Raw genomic sequence first — 19,805 nt, forward strand, 5'->3', positions numbered from 1 at the left:
AAATATAGTTACTTATTTAGAATGTAAGCAATTTTCAACAATATAAAGCAGTAAACAATGAATGAAATGTTAACCTTTAGGTTTCGTCTTGATGTTCAGTATGTTGTTCTTCATCGGTGATCATATCTTCTCTATTCTGATGATCATCATTGTCATTTTGATGAGTATGATCATTTCCTTGATTTTGATTTTGATTCTAATAAACAAATAAAAACGAAAAATAAAATTAAAAAATGATGGTTTGTTAAACGATCGTGTATATAAAAGTAAACGATGATGTATCATATCTAAACGATCGTGTAACTTTGATAAACGATCGTTGAAATATGATAGATGATCAGATATTTTAGTTAAACGATCGTTTATTTAAACAACTGATAAATGAAATATTTTCTGAAAACAAATTTTATCTGGACCAATCTCTCCAGCATCTGCTTCATTTCAGATAGCTCCAATGAGTGGTTTCTGATTGTGTCATCTATCCTAGAGACTATAGAAGTCAGTGTGGATAAATCCTTACGAACTTCTTTTATTTCCTTCTTCAGTTTTTTGTAGGATTTTGAATGACTTTATTATTTTTTGTCATTGGACTTTTTTGATCTGCAACGTTTCTTGTTGGTGATTGGATGCATTTCAAACTAGTCAGCTACTGTTTGACTTTATTTCCTTCATGGTGACAGTTGGGGAGATGAGTCTAATTGCTTCAATGATTGGTTGTTCATTGCATGATCAGGAGTATTTGTATCACTGTTGTTAATATCTGGAATGGATTCATTGTTCTCCATTTTCATGTTATCATCCCCTCGAATTCGACTCGCCATGAAAGCTTTTTCTTGGGTTGATAGCTTCGGTTTAGTTTTAACAACAATCTGCAATGTCACAATCAAAGAATTGTAATAAAGGATCATTTATAAAATAATATGATACTACATATGGTATTCAATATAAATGATATTGCATTAAGCTAAACGATCGTATATGTTAAAATGTAAACAATCGTGTAATTGTATTAAACGATTGTGTAATTGTATTAAACGATCGTGTAATCGTATTAAACGATCGTGTAATCGTATTAAACGATCGCTGACAAGTTTTACTTATATTTTTGTTGTCGAATATGTTCTTCTACAGCATTTTGTAAGATGGAGCTTGTGTACAATTACATCTTAATATCCTAGGGATTGATCCCTTACTGTTTTTTGTGGTCAAGTGCTCACTTGCAGTTGAGAGTACTTCATAAGCACACACCTAAAACATTTAAACAAATATGTTAAACTTTGATGTTTAATTTGTATTTAATTAAAGTGCATAAACAAATAAAAATTACCAGAAAAGCAAGCACGTAGCCTTTGATGTTGTAGTATGCCACTGCTTTGGAACTTTTTGTCTTCTTGAACTCGTATGCGTCTTTTTTTCCTTGTAGACTTGTCTTTAAACTGTTGAGCAGACGAGTGTAGAAGAAAGTTGACCAATCAAAGTTCTTAAATACTTCTTCATCATCAACTCTTCCTAAAATATCCATGTCAAACTATGTTTTCTTATCCTTCCTGACCATTACAGTTTCAATAAAGATGGCCAAGGCGACCTTCACAGCATTATAATCATTTGTAAACTCAAAATTCTTGAAAATTTCTTCAACTTCCAAGCATTTTATTATTTTCTTGTTTTTTGATCCAAATAGAAGGCTTTGTAGGCGTTTATTATCATAATCTTTCTCCAATGTTACATTTGTTGGCCACAATCCAGTTATGATGTTGAATTCCTTTTAAGTGAAACGGACGTTTTTCCCCAAAACTGAAAAACAGAATCCATCTGCGTTGGCTTCTTCAGGTATCTACCTTAGCAAGAAATGATGAATCAACTGGTCGTTGAAGACCATGTTGACATTCAGCAATGGACCGAAAATTGTTTTGTCGAACATCTACAACTGTTCCTTTGTCAATTTATCCGTAATAAGACTGCCAATCTTGTGCACTTGGCATGAGACAGTGGCAGGGAAGTACTTGTCGCTAGGTACAGTCATCCTGAAATTAATGATCATAATATATTTTCGTTATGTAAACGATCGTTTATAAAACACTAAACCATAAACCCTAAAATTAAACTATCGTTTATTTGATGTAACAGATCGTTTAATCCAAACAGAAAGACATTCGTAATATAGTTAATCAGCAAGTAATGATAAATTGAAACATTTAACAATCTCTAGAATAGAAGTTAAACGAATCAAAAAACCTAAATGCTTGAGAATAAGAATTTAAGAATAAAACGATAGTTTTCAAGACAGAAGTGGAAACGTTTGAAATAGAAGACCAAGCATAACGTTATAATATGAAAAGTTCAGCAAAATACCTTTTGACGTTGAAAAGAAAAATGGATTGAGAGAAAAATGGAATAGGAAATCTTTGAGACAAAATGTTGAGTGATCAGTGCATTTGTGTATTGCGAAGTGACAAAAAACGAAGAAAGCGGTACGTATATATTAGTTGTTTTTACTAAAGGGGCAATATTGTAAATTCATGTGCTTTTTTTAAAATGTTGAATCGCATTCCTTACTATTTAATACACACACACACACACACACACACACACACACACACACACACACACACACACACACACACACACACACACACACACACACACACACACACACATATATATACGATCGTGTAATTAAGTAAAAAAAATGTAAGTGATCGCATTGTTAAACGATGGGAAAAACATATAATGTTAAACGATGATGTTGCACAACTAAACGATCGTGTAGGATATGATTTATAAGATGTTGTTAAACGATGATGTTGTACAATTTATGTGATCGTGGAGTATATTATTTAAGTGATTATGTATTTATACGATTAAACGATGGTATTATTGAATATAAACGATCGTGGTAAAAAATGTAATTGATCCCTTTATATGCTTTACAAGATAGTATAGGATATAAAGAGTGAAATGGAATACAGATTTCTCAAGTTTAAAATAAAGAAATTTTCAAAAGTTAAATTTAAAGATTTGAAGTTTTACAAACACTATAAATCATCTCTAAAATATTGAGAAATTTGTAGGTCGAAGGATGGAGCAGTATCAATGTATTCTTTAGTTGACATTCTTCTTTCATTTCTCTTGCTGCTTTCTTCTTGTGTTGAGACTTTTGTCTTTTTTTGCTGACTAACATTATTTTCCTTTTGCATTTATTTAATTACTCTCTTGTTTTCTTTTGTTTCAACTTCTTGTGGTTCTTGACAGCTATCAGTGTCAATTTCTTCATGTGGTTCTTGACTACTATTAGTGTCAATTTCTTCTTCAATTTCATTTTCGTTATTATCACCCTCATCTTCTTCAATCAACTTTTATTTTCCTTTTGTTGTATCTTTTGCATTTTCTTCCCCTTCTTTATCTATTTTTTTCTTCAACGATTACAATATTTCCCAATTGAATCTGACTTCGTTTTGTTTTGTCTTCCTGGCTCCTATTTTCAACTTCTTCTTCTTTTTCTCCATCTTTAAATTCAATTATCTGAATGTAAAAAGTGAATGTGCTGTCAAAATGATTGTGCAAGAAAATATAGACAGTCGTGCAATATAAAGATCGTTTAAATATGTATATACGATCATGAAACCAGTTGAGTAGCAAAGAATTAAAAAATATAAAAATTAAAGAATTACAAACTAAACGAACAGTCGTGTGAAATAACTAAACGATCGTTTAATATAATTAAACGATCGTTTATTTATTTTAAATGATCGTTTAGTTATATTAGACGATCGTTTAGTTATATTAAACGATCATTTAATATATTTAAATGATCGTGAAACCAATTGTATATGAAACAAATTAAAACCTGTGTCAATGCGTGTGTTTTTTGTGTTCCTAAATGAATAAACCAGTTATTCTTTTCGTCTTCTTCATCTATCTGCAGGCACATAAAGTAAGAATGTTCAGAGACATCATGAAGAAAACAGATCCAGACAGATAAATTATATCTGTCTATACGAGTTATATTTATTGTTTGGAAAAGAATTAAATCTACGACCATATTTGTGTTTTGGGTGTTTCTAAATGTGTAGTTGCTATTGTTTCCAAAATACTTTGTATTTCCAAAACGGCATGTAAAGAAAAAGAAACAACATAATTGTGTTTTATTTGGAAATTGAGGAACATTAAACAAAACAAATGAGTACATAATGAATAAGGCACTAACCGTAGAGCAATGTGTTATTGCATACTTCACCATTGTATTAACTTGTTCTTCATCATCAAGAAGATCAAGGCTACTTTTGTATATGCAATTTCTTTCTCATTCTGCTGTTGAAGTTTAGCTGATGGTAGTGGAACATTCAAGTTTGTCATAACCATTGTCAACATGTCTTTTATTTGTTTTATTCCTTGTCTTAATAATATTTGTTATGTTTCTATTTTTTTTCTTGATTTTTTCTGATTTCACTTATTTACATTTAAGATTTTATTTGTTTCATTGTTTTTTTCATTTTTTTTCATTTTTTTTTTCTTGTTGCTCTGCTTTTTTCTTTTCTTTCCTGCTTTTCAATATATTTAAAAATATCTCAAAATTGTTTGAGACTCTTCTTCTGATGAGTCTAGAGGTGTCATGGAGAACTACAAATAAAATTATATTAGATTATCAGTGAAAAAGTAGCAAAGGTATTGATAAACAGTGATAGATTTATATCATCATCTATTCAAGATAGACATGGATAGAAAATCTTTCATTGTTTATCTAGATAGACATATATAAAACATGTTTTAAGTTTACTTACATTCTCAGATTAAAAAATGTCAATGTTTAGAGTCCTCCAGTCACTTGTTTTCAAACATTCCCATGTTACAATTGGTGGCCCTTCCATTGCAAACTTTCTTCCAAACCCAACATCTAAATTGGAATGTCTTGGTATTTTCTTAAAAGCCCAATGGACTAAAGCTAGGGAAAACCCTTGAAGCTATATAGCATCCATGTCACTGTAGGATGCTTTTTTCAAAAACTTATATGTTATGATGTATGATAACCTTCCCTATGGATAGCCTTTGAAGATTTCTTCATTATCCAATATGTCTAGATATAGGAGATTTATGTGGTTGTGTTGCTGCTTGGGAATTAAAAATGTTTCTAAGATATAGAGGTTAATTAGTTTTTCTTTCAACAAGTCTTCCTCGTTGCACAATGCTTTTAAAGTTCTTTCTATATCTCTTCTTGTTATAAAGTCATCATGACGGAAAAGCACATTTTACATACCATTTTCTTTTCTTTCTCCTAGATTTAACTTAGGAAATTTGTGATCTTTTAGTCCAATCACAAAACAAAAGTTTTTCAGCCCAAATTCTGCTATATGTCCATTGAAGTTAAAAGCAAGGACATTAGTTTTTTTTGTATGGCATTGTTTTCTTAATAGAAAATTCAGTAATTGTGTTGGTATTTTGGCCATTTTTGTGTTAAGGAAATGGCCAAAAGGACTGTTTGTCAAAACTCGAGAAAGAATTCTTTTGTCTATTTTTTACTTGATCTGATTCAATGTTTCTAAACTGTAGTATATAGTAATTCTAAGGTTTTTTTGTTCATTTTCCATAATAATGTCATTTGGATAGTGTTTCTCGTGTTGAATGACATAATAAATAGTATGTTTCAAACAAGGTAAGTTTAAACAAATTTACAAATGCAGAGCACTATAAAGAAAAAGATACACAAATATACAACACTATACAGACAGATATTCACATTCTAGTTTGCTACCTTTATTCCTTTTTCTTTCTTTATTTTTCTTTCTTCCATCTTTGCTTTATACCTTATTGATTTGCTACATGATGCTTGTTGATTCTTGCTCACCATCTATTTGTAATAAAGAATACTAATATAAATTATATTCGATGAAATATATACAATCAGTATAGAAACAAACATGTTTGTATGTGGGATAGGTCGTGATAGATATTGATTGATCGAAATGAATATAGATTAAGACCTCTTTGTATGCGATATAGATCGTGCTAGATATATGAGGATGATGGAGATAGATCAAAATGAATATAGACTCAGACCTTTTTGTATGTGATATAGATCATGGTAGATATATGTAGATGATGGAGATAAATCGAAATGAACATAGATTCAAACCTTTTTGTATGCAAGTTAGATCGTCGATCGCAAAAATTTTGTTGAAGTAGTTACCAGGGTATAAACGATTGACGAGGAAGACGATGAACGAAAAAGTCTGAGCAAGTTCCTTCACATTTTTATAGCCCTTCATTTTAATGGGATTTTTGTAATTACGAGTTATTGGAGTTTCTGTAAATGTTCGTTTATACTTATGTAAATGATCTTTGAAATTTCTCTAAATGATCGTGTATACTTAAACTTTTTCATCATCTTTTACTGTTTATTACCTTATCGTTTATATATATGATTATCATTTATATTTTCAAACATGATCAAACGCACATATGAGATAATCGTTAAAGATAATTTACGCGATCGTTAAAGATAATCGTTAAAGTGTTTTGTTATCGTTTAGCGTTTATTGTTGATCATTTATGTATTTGGTAATTTACAAGATTGTGTATCAATTGTATATTATTCTACACGATGCTATCTAATAATCGCTTATTAACATTAGTCGGGCGCGCGCGGACGATTAATCGTGTGTTTATTGGGGTATTTTTGGTATTTCGCATTGTGGGTGTATGGGCTTTTTTCATTTCTGAAATTGTTTTATATAGTATAAATAACTTGCTGCTTTATTATATTATTGGAAAGATCCTTAAAAAAACGACGATAAGAGTATTTTGAAAAAACTTTTTTTTTTAAGTAAAATCCTTAAGTGTAAAGGTAGAGTATTAAGAGACCATTACCTACCAAATTAATGATGTTATAATTTAACATTGACCATATTATGTAGGTATTTTCTTTAAAAATATAATAAAGTGACAAAATACTTCATTACAAAAAATTCTCCTGTCAACATGCGATTAAATGACCAATCGCGAACATAATATATTTGGTAGTTTAGATTTGGTACATGATCATTTAGATTGGCAGTTTAGATTTGGTACACGGTCGTTTAAATTTGGCATCGTTTAGATTTGGCTACACGACCGTTTAGATTTAGCTACTTAAATTTTAGTCAAAATCTAAACAATCGTGTACCAATATCCAATGATTTTTTTTCAAGATTCTTTGGTACACGATTATTTAGGTTTAGGTAGATTCTTTTCAACACGTTCGTTTAGATTTAGCTAAACGATCATTTAGGTTTGCTACCCAAATGTACGTACCAATATTCCAACGAATTTTTTAAGATCTTTTTAAAAATCTTTTATATTTGTTAGATTTGGTTCCAATATCCCAGCAATTTTTGTTCAAGATCGTGTACCAATAATCTCTATCTAGAAAATTAGTAGGAGATAGAAAGGAAAATAAAATTTGCAGAAGAAGGAGAGAAGAAAGAGATGGAAAGAAAGTGCAAACCTAAAATATTTAAAAAATAATAGATTTCATGGACTTTTTGATTTTGTTATATTTATTAAAAGATTGCGTATTATATATCATGTTCTAATTCTGTCAAATCTGACTAGGTAGCTCTACCTTTTCCTTTTCCCACTTTTTGCATTGTCTCTTTTCTTTTTTCTAAATTCTCTTTCCCTATCTCTTTCTCTTTGGTGGGGAAAGGGTTTAGGGTTATGATTATTATCGTTTATAAAAAGAAAAAAGGAAAAAATTTAATTTTTTTTTTCTTCTCTCTTTTTGCATGTTTCTCCTTTCGGTGACGCCAAAAAGTAATTGACTGACCATTGCTACTTAGTTAGGATCTAATGTGGTGGGATTTATGAATGTGAGATCGAATGATTTCTGTTTTTTCTTTTTTCCTAGGTCTTCTCCCAAAATATCTAATCGAATCCATAACCCAATGAATTCAGCTAGGATTAAATTATAAGCTTTGGTTCATAGTCTTTTTAACTATCCATCTTTGAAATAGTAATTATTTCTAAATCATGTTCAGATCCACTGATTTTGGCTAAAAAAATAAAATTGTTTACCTTTCTTATAATTGTGTTTTGTATAACAAGTTTAATTCTTAAAAAAAATATATATATATCAATTTATTACCCTCAACTTTATTTAAGACTTATCAATTCAACTATCTTCGATTAATTAATTTATCAATTTGATTTTTCTAATGTATAAATCTTTGTTAATTGAGCTTAGCTCATGAAGAGTAATTGGCATGATATTTTATCATAAAAGTTAGGGATTTAGTCACTATTCCCACGATAATACTAAAATACAAAAGTTTATCGATCCACACTTTCACAAGGTTTCATTTGAAGAGTATTATGTAAATATTATAAAAAATATTATGTAAATCTTATAATAAACTTTTGAATTTCTATAAGCAAATCAAATTTAAACCCTTTCATTATGATTGCGTTTTAAAAGTCATTCATACATTAATTTTGAAAAATAATTTGCAAGACTTCTTGAAATATTGATCTCAAAAAATGGTAAATTACAATCAATCATAGACAATCCTCAAAGAATAATTTCCTTATTGAAAGTCTAAATTAGTCACCTTATAAAAGTTTGTGTTTAATTGACACAGTTAAGATTTTCTTATCGTGTCTTAATTTTTTCTTTTTAAATTAAATATAATAAAAAAAGTGTAAATGGATACTATTACAAAAGTTTAAAGTTTAAATTAATACAATAAATGTTAATCGATCAAACACTCAAAATGTATAAATGGGTAGGAGAATAATAGAGGGATATTTTTTTCTCAATTTTTATTTTTCTCATAACATAGCTCCTCTAATTTGTGAAGCCACACCTAAATGGAATAGGGGGAGATGTTTCCTCCACTTGTCTAAAAAGTCCCCTTTTTCTTTTACTTCTCTTTTTAGTTGATTGATCCTATTCTAGGTCCCTCTTTGAAATATATGTATATAGCTTACCTTTTATTCATCTATTCCCCTCTTGCAAAAAGCACTATTCAATGGGAACTCAAGTTTTTATAGAAGAAAAAGTAGAATGTGCCAATCAACAATAATCCCTCTTTTTCTTAGGAATGCCCCAATGCCAACCTTTTAAGATCTGTCTAAGCGAAAGTAATCATAATAATTAAAAGAAAATATCTTATCTATATTTCTAAATCTCGAGTTGAATCAATTGAAATTTTGAGCTAACAATTGTAGCAACTTAAACTTTGAAATTTTGTATGTATATCAATTTATATACACGTTCAATATATTTTTTTAAAAAAAAAAACAATACGTTAAACTAATTATATTTTGTACCAATTAACTCGTAAATTTTGGTAAGTAATCGATATATATATTAGATTCTCAGTTGCTATTTTCTTTATGAATCGAACAATGCATCATTTTTAATATCTTTTATTTTGTAAATCTAAACAAATTTAATTAAATGAGTTTACATATGGTAAAGCTAATAGCAATGTGTAATTATGATTTTCAGTGGAAATTATAATATGATTGAGTTGTAAATTAATCCACTTATAAAAATTTGGAGTTTGATTCGTAATGTAAATTAATATGATTTTAAATAGTAATTTTATATCTATTTTTATATGTAATAAAAAAAAAGGAAAAGCAGAATAATGGATAAAATTATGATATATGCATGACGTAATTATGCTTGCTACTAAGGATAGTGAAATTGTGGATTTTTTAAAAATAATAAAGTTTGTTAAGACTTTTGGAAGATTGGACATGATGGTGCATGTTAATCAGTCCAACACATTATTATTATGATTTCTGTGGAACATGTTTAAAAAGTAGAAAAGAAAATATTTTTTTCTCATATCAAATCATTTCAACCCACCTGGATACAAATTTATGGGTTAGATTAAAGCTTAATCTAATTTTGAAAAAGTAATCTTTAGAAAATAATAATAATAATAATAATAATAATAATTCACTGTTTATACCCTTTTACTTTTTAGTATTTTGTAATAATTAGAAAAGAAAATGAATAATTCACTATTTATAATTTTATATCTCTCTTTTTAGCCTTCGCTTGGAATTCAACAAAACAATAATTTGGCAAAATTCCGGTCTCCGGAATTCCTTTGAATAAATAGTAAAATCTGAAGAAAAAAAAAATAATACTATAAATATCATTAAAAATAGATGTCCATCATCCACATGTTCAGTGTCTATTGTATCATGTGTCATTCAACTACTTTGTCATGTGCTTAGAATATATCAATTTGTCATTTGCTTGGAATATATCAATTTTTAGTAACCAAGTAATCAACTTCAAACTTACCAAATTGCCTATAGATAGTGGCATGTGATAAGTTTCGTAAGATACATATATTAGTGAACTTCTAAATAAATGGGAGAAGAAGAGTTTTTTTAGATTTTCTATTCTTTTAATTTCTTAATTTTATTTATTTATTTTATTTATATATTGTGTTTAGGAAAATTTTCATAAATATAAAAAATCGACAAAATATTTACGGTCCGTGTAACAAAATGAAAAAATCCATGAAGGTGGTCATTTTTTAAAATATTCTAGGTTTTTCCTTCGTGTTTTTTCTCCTCTTCCTCTATGTTTTTTTTTCTTTTCATCGTCTTTTTCTCTTCCTCTTCTTTTTTCAAACTTTTATTTGGTTTAAAATTGTATATCAAATATAAAAGATCTATTTTTTTTTTCACATTGTTATTTAGTTGTTCAAGATCGTGTATGCTTAGATTTGGGTAGCCAAATCTAAACTACAAAAATAGTCAAATCTAAACTACAAAAATAATCAAATCTAAACGATCATATATCAAAGAATCTTTAAAAAAAATCCTTTAGATTTAGGTAGCCAAATCTAAACGATCGTGTACAAAGAAATAATTAAATGGTCGTGTAGTTAAACCTAAACGATCATGTATCATAAGAATCTTGAAAGAAATCAACTGTAACGAAATTTTCACAAAAATTATCATGTATCATAAATTTTCACAAAAATTATCAAAAGTTTTGAATAATTTCTCCACTTCTTCAAAAGTCTCAAAGAAAGTTTGAAGCATATTTTTATATAACACTTACCTCCAAAATGCATGAAAAAATTTCACAAAAAATCAACTGTGACGACTCAACTTTTTATACTAAGCTGAGGTCATTACTAAAAAGAAACAATAGCAAGAGACACTTTCTTGAAAAGAGGGAAGACTAAATTTTAATTAAAAACATAATACTGAAACACTGATACATAGACGCGGAAGCAAAACTGAATGTCCATATAACATGTCACAAATCCTTCTCTGTCGCTCGCCAGCTTTCCTCTACCCTTACTTTTGGCTAAAATATTAAACATAGAAAAAGTGAGTATAACAATATACTCAGTAAGGGACCCACTACTAATCCCGCTAGGTGTCTATTAACTTCCAATTAGAGTCTTGTAAAGTGGTACCCCTAAACTGGCACATTCCCGAACACGTGCAATCTGTAATCCCGTAGGAACATCTCAGGTTTTCGGTGAACCCAAAGGAACACCTAGGACAAACTGGTCTTTAGTGGACCCAGAGGAAACATAAAGACAATTGGGTTGTGAGTGACCCCATCGAGTCACTCATATACATATCATCTCATACTGGACTAGTAATCCCGTCGGACTACACAGTCATAAAAAGGTGGTGATCCCGAGGGACACCCACATAGGTACAACTTTAATAAACAAAGTTAACCAAACACCCATCCATAGTATGTAGCATATCATAAACATCATAAACATGACATGAATATGAATTTTAATGTCCTTAATCATGTGATTAATATATTATGTGTCATCATCAGTGTAAATTAATCATCATCATCAACATACTACCAGTCATAGACATAATATCGGTCATCATCATCAAACATCAACCACATTATGCATCTTAGCTACATCAATGCATAATGGAAAATTACATACAAGCTCTTAACTTCAATTCGAAGATTTAGTAGGAGAATCTCTTACCTAGAGATTTTAGCTAAACAAAGTACTCCATAGCTGACAGTAAATATTCTTTAATTAATTGATCCTAATCATAAAAAAGGAAAATTCGGTATTTTAATTAATGAAATTAGCAATTGACTATCATCCAAAAATTCTCCCAAATTAATTAACTTAAAAAATTGGGGTTGAAACAAATTCAACCTTCATTGAGAAAAATCCAAAATTTAAATCTTAAAAGAAATTAGCCAATTGAACCTTTAAGAAACCCCAATTAAATCCAAAATTAAATTAACAAAATATTAATTTAATTTCATTAGCTTACCAAGGTTACTCAAATGAAATTTGAAAAATTCTCTCATCCTTGATGGAAAAGTTTATCACTTTAAATCTTCAAGTTTTGCCAAAGAGACCAATCATAACTAAAACTAGTGAGGCGGCGGCAGCAGACAGTTATCTTAGTGAAGAAAATAAATAGCCTTTTTATTTTTCATTTTCTTTTCAACTTAAGAATTTCAATGCTATTTATAGACCTAAATAATAACAATAATATTTATTATTATTATTTCTTTTTCCTTCTACATATATATATAATACCAAAATATACATATATCTTTATTCCTATTATCTTTCCTAAATAAATTCCTTAAATGCACAAAATTTTAGGCATTTATGACCATTAATAAAAAATAATAATACTTCTTTATAATTATTATTTTTTCCTCACCAAAATCTATAATAAACATATATATTTATTTAAATCATCATTCTGTTTAATATCTTTTCTCATCCAATCAAATCAATTATCTCCCATCTCATGGATTATCTTCTATTCCAAATAATTATAATTATATTCTGCCATATAATTAACTTCACTTTTCCATATTAATTATTTACAAAAACCAAATAATTAATACCATAATCCACCAAAAATCTAAGTTATTAATTAAATATACATATATCCATATATATATACTCAATTAAATCTAATTCCACCAAAATCAACTTTTCCATCTAGAATCTCAAATTAACTTAAATCCTTAATTCTTTTTAATTAATCAAATCTTTTCCAATAAATCACTTATAATTTTCAACATGAATTATCTTAATCCAACCGCTAAATTTTGGTTACATTCCTTAATATAACATCCAAATAATTTAACATAATTAATAAAAACTCCTTAAATATTTGGGATGTAACGTTCCATTTCTCAGTAATTATATTTCAATATATAATTATCAACACTTCTCATTCCACTTAATCTTAGTGGACTTGTTGTTTACATCACATGTAAACACTTGTCTCACTAAGTGTTAGTGGGATTATCCAACAAAGCGTTGGATTTTTCCACTAACTCTCGTTTGAGGGCAATATAGTCATTTGACCAATTAAGTTTCACTTTGACTTTTTCAAGTCATTTTGACTTTTTGTCATTTTGTCCATCTTGACTAACTCCGACCTCCCGAACATGAATCCACATTTCTTTTTCTGAAATTCAAATCAGATTTAAATATAAAGTTGGTCAAAGTTTGACTTTTCAAGTCAAAAGTCAATATTTTGACATTTCACAACTTCGACCATTTCCATCAATTCCAACCTTCCTTATATGAATCTGTATTCATATTTTTAATATTTAAATCACATTTAAACATAAAGCTCTATAACTGACGGCTATATCACATGTATTCGTCGGTTTCTCTCTTTACCTAATTCGAACAATTCAAATTATTCCAACATATTGTTCTATGTTAATTTTACATGAGCTAGCAGGGGAACCTAATGGACCTATAGATCATGGGCTCCAATGATCCGAGATTAACTGGCTAAACTCTTTTAGATCGAGCTAATCAACATTCATTAACTAACAGGTCATTCCACTAAAGTCCCGTAGTTTCACTCCCCTCATCATAGATATATTCGTGTCCATTTGATATAACCATGATAAGTAAGTTAATCCTTCACAAGTTGTTCGTAACCTCTGCTAGGTCAAAATACCGTTTTACCCCCGAGACTACATCTTGTTCCTTATGTCCCACTGATCCACTATTGGACATTTGGTTTAAGGTCCAACTTATAAACTAAATCTCTCTCGGGCTAATGAGAGGGCGGGATCCCTTGTTCAAGACTTGGATTAAGTCCTTAAGCGAACACCTATCTATTAACCTTAAAACGGGTAGGAGTGAATTTCATCTTACACTCTATGTCCCTAGTTATCCATCTGGTTTTACCTCTGAAATGAGAGGCTTATTAGGCCAGCACTATTGAGCTGCCCTTACCTATACAGATCTAAGGATAATACCGTTTGAACAAAAGTTCATAGTTAGGTAAGGATTAAGACTAAGTTACCTAGATCATCATAATCGAAATAATTAGTTTATATAGTCTTATGCAAACTATTTAAATAGGATACCCCCACTCCCATGTCTCTACCTGAACGATTTAGGATCACATCATCTGTACTAACTACAGAGCGGGCTACATCTATAGCTTATCCAGAATAAGGCGCCCAACCTTATTCATACACTATAGATCGTTGGGCTATAAACTTAAACTTGATCCACATTTATATCTCTACATAAAGTTCAAGTTTACACTAGATAGCCTCGGGATTTTAGTTAATTGGATTCAAGATTATAGTATTCTATTTTCATTAATAAGTCCTCAATTACCACTTTATTGAATAGAATATAGTTTTAACTACAAACTACGAGTTTATGACATAAATTCCAACAAAATTTCTAATATAATTATAATATGCTGTAATAATGTTCCCTGGAAAAGTATTACAAAATTACAATTTTTATAATTTTATACTAATAGTAATAATTATTTATTATGAATGTTTGATGCCAAAATACATCAAGATGCATTAAAAATATGATCATCTGAAAGCAATTAGTTTTCCTAAAGCTTGTTATAAATAAATATGTTAGGGAACAATTTTTCTAAGTTCCGGATATGCTTCTGCAGTAGCATATCGAGAGAAATATTTTGAAGAATATTGTGTATTTGTCTAATGTCTTCTCATGGATGAATGAAATAACGAGTTATTGATTGAAAAAACATGTATATCAGTCAACCAAAGAACCAACATTTCCAAAAGTGAATGTTATTGAATAAGAAATTTTTGAACCAATCACAAATTACCATACCATTTACTAAAATAATTGAATTTGGGATTAACTAAAAATTGACATGTCTCCCAAATTAAAATTAAAAACATAAATTGACTAATTTTGATGATGTCACATGTCTTTATTATGATTGATGGATCAAGTTAATTATTTTAGTTCAATTAAATATTATTTACTTGAGCTAAAATTCAATTAAAAATAATTTTAATTTAGCCCAAAGGTTAAATATGACCCAAATCCATATGGTTAAGCCCATGGGTCTAGTCCATGAACCAACTAGGCCCAAGTCCATAAAAGCCCACCAGAGAACTCTTTAAATAGGAGTTCTCTTCATTTATGGGGGTTGGAAATTTTGAATTCAGAAAGTCTAAAGAGAATTCTCCAAAGTGCTAGAAGACTCCTTAACTTCTGAAGTCAACTGCCCTCGAAGATTAAAGCTCATTTGAAGATACAAGCTTTCTTTAAAGAATCTAATTTTAAGAACATTGTGTACTTCGCTTCCTCAAATCAAGTGTAAGCATCCAATTATCGAGGGAGAATTAAGAGAATCAAATGCTAAAGATCATACCACATCGCATAAAATCAACATAAGCACAACATCAACACAAGTTCATATCCGTTAATTAAATTTTTCCAAAAATCTCATGTGAACAAATTGACACGCCTGGTGGGACCTCTCTACCTCTCATCTCTCTCTCGTCATCCAAATGTACAACAAAACCAATCACATCGAAGAAAGCTGCAACAAAATCTTCTATTGAAGCGACGCTTAGACGGGACCTGTCATCTGCAGTCGTTCAAAGGGGATCATCCAAGAGTAGCATCAAGGTTCTGTCATCGCGCAGGGCATTCTTATGCAATTGATGGAGTTTCCTAAAGCTGGGATTGTCATCAAGAAAAATCCTTTGTATGATAACTCTGACTTTGCCTCTAGCAAGTCAAATAAGGAAACACACCTTGACGTGATGTCTGTCATGATGGCTGATGTAACGACCGAGACTGCCATGGCGAAGATGGAGAGAAAAATTAATCTCTCGATGAAGGTTGTGGAGGAATGAGACCACAAAATTGCAGCTTTGAGAAAGCAGATGTAGACTTGTGAAACTATTGAGTCGAGTTAAACTTCTGTTGTAACAGTTGGTGATAAGGGGAAAAATGTGGTGCAAGAAATCAAACCACAACAACTATCAGCTTCTATTACTTCTCTCTCAATTCAATAGCTATAAGATATGATCACGAACTTCATCAGAGCTCAGTATGGAAGTTCATCCCGGACTTCTTTCATGTACTCTAAGTTGTACACCAAAAGAATTGACAACTTGATAATGTTGCTTGGGTACCAGCCTCCAAAATTCCAGCAGATCTATGGAAAGGGAAACTCAAAGCAGCACATTGGAAACTTCGTCGAAACATGTGAGAACACGTGATCAAGAGGAGACTAACTAGTCAGGCAATTTGTTCGAAGCTTGAAAGAAAATGGTTTTGAGTGGTATACCGATTTGGAGCCATAAATCATCCATAGATGGGAACAATTAGAAAAAGGGAAACATGAAACAACAAAAGGGAAAGCCAGTTATCGACTATATAAATCGATGGAGGGCTCTGAGTCTTGACTGCAAGGATCGACTCACTAACCTGTCGGCTATAGAAATGTTCACCCAAGGCATGCACTATGGACTCCTCTACATTTTAAAAGGAATAAAGTCTCGCACATTTGAAGAGTTAGCAACTTGCACTCATGATATAGAGTTGAGCATCGCCAGTAGAGGAACTAAATATTATTTTTTTCATAAAGTAAAGAAAGATAAGAAAGATACAAAGGGTGCTGAAAAGATAGTGAAAAGCATCGTGAAGGAATCTATGGTCGTAAACACGACCTCGCTGAAGTTCTCCAAAAGGAAGGAAGTGAGAGCTAAAAGGAACGATAATGGAAGTGAGAGACGATGTTTGACTTTAAAAGAAAGACAGGAAAAAGTTTACCCGTTTCCTGGTTCAAATATTGTAGATATGCTAGAGTAACTACTAGAGAAGCAGCCGATCCAACTGCTCGAATGTAAGCGCAAATGTAAGCGACCTGAGCAAGCAGGAAAGGTAGATGATCCCAACTACTGCAAGTATCATCGGGTCATTGGTCACCAAGTGGAAAAATGTTTTGTGCTGAAAGAGTTAATTCTAAGGTTGGCTCGTAAGAAAAAGATCGAACTAGACTTGGAGGAGGTAGCTTAAATAAACCATGTTGCAGTGACACTAATGTTAGAGGCTCCTTCGTCAAGATTGATTTTTTTAGTAATGGGAAAGCTTAGTCCAGTCTGTGACCTTTGAGCCTATAGTTATCCAATTCTATTAGGAAGTTGCTCCCAATGATCCTCAAGGAGAAGAAAGATCGGACGAAGAAGATGATGAAGGGTGGATCGTTGTGATCTACTAAAAGAAAAGACAGTCGACTCTAACCCAATAAGAGTCTCGTTCCTACCAAAATTATAGAAGAGGCAATAAGGCTCAAAAAAATAAGAAGAAGAAGAAGACTCGAAAGCCTAAGCTCGTGCACAAGGAAGACATGGATTTTCCTCGATCTCAGTGCTTAGTAACCTTGGCAGACTTCTTTCCAATCTTTAGAATGAAAACCCAGAAGTCGTTGTGTGTCATGCTATCAACGCAATGGAGGAAGAAGCATCCCTCCAAGATCACTAGGGAGGAGGGAGTATCAAAACAGCTATCGAGGTTCAATGTGGATGATCTGTTATCACTTTCTCAAGAAACTAAAACCATACTTATTAATGCATTGTTAAATTTAGGAGCATCAAATTTGAGTGCTCCAACTGCGACATATAAGAGTGCTCCTTATTGCATGTCTATAGACTTCTCAAATGAGGATTTGTTGTTGGGATCTAAACTTCATAATAGACCCTTGTATGTTTCTGGATGCGTTCGAGAACAGAGAGTCGACCAAATTCTCATCAATAATGGATCAGATGCCAATATAATGTCGAAGTCGACTATGAGGTAATTAGGCATCTTAATAGACAAACTCTCAAATAGCAAGCAAGTAATCCAAGATTTCAACCAAGGAAACCAAAGAGAAATAGGAATGATATGCTTAGAACTTCCAATTGGCGACCACTACAACAAGAAGGGGGTTTACCGATGCAGAGATACATCGGCAGATGTCAGATTTATGTAAAGAGCGACTACGTCGATGCAAAAATGGATGTCAATAAGAGCATCATGAGAGACCTACGTATCATCAAAGGCACTTCTGACGCATGAATGAAACGACGTCGACAAAGGGTTACTACCGACGCACTATTCGTCGATATGGTCAACACGTGGACAATGGAGAATTGCCGACGTTTGGTAACGATGTCATAAATACCTTACTGTCAATGAAGTACATCGACGTACATGAACCACCAATGCAGCGTCGGTGGTGTTATCTGATTTAAATTCAATGAAATTCTAAAAACAATTAATGTAAAATTAATAAAAAATTATTAAATTTTCAAATCGAATTACAATTAACGTAAAATTAATAAAAATTATTAAAATACAAAATTTAATTTATATTAAAATTAATTCAAATATTAAACAAGTATACGTTTGTAGGTTTAGGAATTACATGAATAATAAAAAGTAAAAACTAAAAACTAAAAACGTAATTCTAAGCGTCGACGCTAGTTTCCCCAACTTCTGAACATTGTCTTATCATGACTATAGCTAGTATAATCATAGGGACATTGGCAGAATGTGCAAAGAGAAAAGTTGAACATCATTACGAGCTTCATCAAAGAAAATATGAGGATGCTTCAAACAGAAATGACCCTTGCTCTGGTGGTTTCAGAAAATTGATTGGGAAGTGAGGAGCAGTAAATGACAAGTTCTAGAATCGATCAGGTAAGGCATAGAAATTTTTCCACTTGCATTTTAAGTAAATGTGATTGATAGCATTTTTAACAATCAATCATATTTACGTAATATGCAATTGAGAAACTTTCTATGGCTTACCTGTTTGGTTCTTGATCTTGTCATTTTCTGCTCCTCTCTTCAGAATCAATTTTTCGAACCACTAGAGTAAGGGTTGTTTCTGTTTGAAGCAACCTTGTATTTTCCTTGACAAACCTCGTAATAATGTTCAACTTTCCTCTTTTCACATTCTGCCAATGTCCCTATGATCATACTAGCTATACTCCATGTTGAGCTCTTGACTGTTACTAGTTGACTTTCTAATTCTAATTTCTTGATATTGAGCTCCTCCTTTGCATATTCATGTTTTAAATTCTTGCACCTAAGCTCCTCTATAGTGTTCTCATACTATTTCTTTCTTTCTTCGTTACTTCAATATAGCAAATTGTAATTCTAAAATATATTCACCAAATTTAATATCAAACATACATACAATATACATTTTGCCAAATAAATATGGAGTGGAAAGTCAAATTTCTTACATCAATTGTTAGATTATGTCAATATAATTTAGTCAAATACACTTTACTCATTTTATTGTATCTATTTATCACTACAAGAAATATGACCTTTAATGTCGGTTTTTAAAATGCGGATCTTTAATGTCAGTTTTAAACCGACATCAAAGATGAAGGTATAATGTCGGTTTTAAACTGACATTAAAGGCACCTTAGTTTAAAAACGACATTAAAGGTATATTATTGATTATTATTACAAACTTGGATTCCTTGTTCTCGTTTTCCTTGCCCTTAA

This window comes from Cucumis melo, chromosome 10, assembly GCF_025177605.1.
Source record: "Cucumis melo cultivar AY chromosome 10, USDA_Cmelo_AY_1.0, whole genome shotgun sequence".
Lineage (NCBI taxonomy): Eukaryota > Viridiplantae > Streptophyta > Magnoliopsida > Cucurbitales > Cucurbitaceae > Cucumis > Cucumis melo.